We start from the raw sequence: 2363 nt of genomic DNA, 5'->3' as shown, positions 1-2363 counted from the left end.
TAAACAATAATAAGGAAGTCAACTGTAATACTGAGAATCTGAGAGAACAGTAATTAAAATGAGACAAAGGGTCTATATAAAATTGGTGTATAATGGAAATAATAAAAATAGATATAAATCTGATATAAAAATCTGATATAAAAAGTAATAATGAAATAATAATCACAAATGAGCATCGTCATAATAATCATCCTCATGAAAATAAGTCTAAGTAATAATACATTGTGTGATAATATTCATTGTTGCTTCGGACGGAAATCGACCTGCTACCGCCACTGTTAACTTTCTTCATTTTATAAGATAATTAGTGTTGGTAGCGGCCTGTAGTGTCTCTAAAACTCTCAATGTTATACTAAAATACTGGTTGTTAATGTATCAAGTGGATAGACTGATTACTTTAAATACCACTGATTATGATAATATTAATACACAAGTAGGCCTTCTTTCTACAGTATTAAATTTTATCCATTTTATTATCACTACAATAAAATACAGCCCAAAGTTCTGGACCATGAAGTCTATTAGAGAGGGCGCACTACCCAATGAAATCTGAATGCTTATTTCCGTTGTGCTGTCGACTGGGCGTTGTGGCGTGCGCCTGTAATCCAGCTGCTTTGGAAGTCGGGGTTAGAGGATTGCTTGAGTTCGGGAGTCCTGTTGGTGGTTGCTCTATGGCGATCGAGCGTCCACGCTTAGCTCGGCGTCGATATGGTTAGCTAGGCGGAGGCTTGGATAACCAGGTTGTCTAAGGAGGAACGTACCGGCCCAGGGCGGAAACGCAGCAGGCAAAAGTCCCCGCGTGGAGCAGTAGCGGGATAGCGCTCGTGAATAGGTAGCCATTGACAGCCCGGACGATATAGTGAGACCTTTCCCTTTTTCCATTTTTTTTTTTTTTTTTAATTTTTATTTTATAAATGTTTTATTTTTTATATTTTGATTCGTTTTTTTTTTTTTTTGAATTTTTTTTTTTTTTTTTTTTTTTTTTTTTTTGGTGTTTTAATTAATAATTTCTATCATTTCCTCCTCGTTACTTCCAAAGGTGGGAATTTTTTTTTTCTTTTCTTTTTATTTTAACAATTCATCATGTCAGCCATCCACCCAAGTTTATCGATTTTAATTCTGTTTATTCTTTTTATTTATTTTTTTTAATCAATTTTCAAATCGCCCATCCACATTAAGGCCTATTTTTAGAGTTTATTGAGTATATTTTTGGTTGGCTGGATGTTTTCGTTTCGTGTGTCGACACCGCTATTACCGTACCCATCGTATTCTTTTGGTTTATTTTCCTTTCAAATTATTCAAATTGTCCATCCTCTGAATTTATATTAGTTCACCTTTTGTTATTAACTTTTTTTACCTTTTTTCATATTCGCCAATCCACATTTTTTTAAATTCATTAAAAAAAATAAAGGTTCTGTTAATATAAACATGATTTTTTTAACTAAATTTTCATTTTTTTATTTATTTTTTACTTCTTCCAATTGCATATTCACGTGTTAACCCCTTTTTAGTGTGCAGGCCCGTATCTTGTGGGTGGGGGTGATTATGGTTCTGGAGAACCTCCCCCCCCCCCTTTTACTAGCAAACCCCCTTCTTTTTTGGCAAAACCCCTCTTTAAATTTCCCAAATAAGTCCTCCAACCCAACTAATGCACTACAGACCCACCCAGACACAGGCATCAAACATATCTGCTTTTATAGCATTGTTTAGACCCATAAATCACAAAAATCCTCTTGCTTTGGGGTTTCGCAGACCCCACCGGGGCTTCGACTGTGGACCTCACGCCCAGAAACCCCTCCCCCCACCCACTCGGAAGAACCTGGCTACGGGCCTGATTACGATGTTATTTTGTATCATTACTAGAGCCTGACGTTGTCGAGTTCACAAGTCAGACATCTTCATTGGTTTCGATATCTGTCGAATGGGAAATTAGATCTGGGTTTGCTTCAGAATTCGTCGTTAATTGTTCAAGTGGAGTTCCAGTTTCATCTGTCGTAGACGCAGCCGATGGCTCTGGTAGCATGGACTGCTCTGGTTTAACACCAGGGGTACAGGTAGAAGTAACGGCTGTCTCTTATACACATCTAGATGTGTATAAGAGACAGATCATGGACTGTACTAGAAAAGAATAACTTTCAAGGAAGAGTCATGTGTCATGATCTTGAGCCAGGCTCAACCGTCAACATTTCTGTCACTCCTGTATATGATTCTGAGCCCGGAGAGCATGCTAGCCTCAACATACACTTAGGTAGGCACTCTAGGTAGGGAAAATACAGCCTACCATACAGCGTTTTGTCGAGAGTTAATATTGCTGCTTGTTGGGCTGAAGAAGATTCAATTCTGGAGTCTGATGGAATTGACAA

This window comes from Anneissia japonica, unplaced genomic scaffold, assembly GCF_011630105.1.
Source record: "Anneissia japonica isolate Jap-2015-1 unplaced genomic scaffold, ASM1163010v1 scaffold287757_len172727_cov147, whole genome shotgun sequence".
Classification (NCBI taxonomy): Eukaryota; Metazoa; Echinodermata; class Crinoidea; order Comatulida; family Comatulidae; genus Anneissia; species Anneissia japonica.
The sequence above is the reverse complement of the archived record's forward strand: the minus strand, read 5'-3'. Positions refer to the sequence as shown.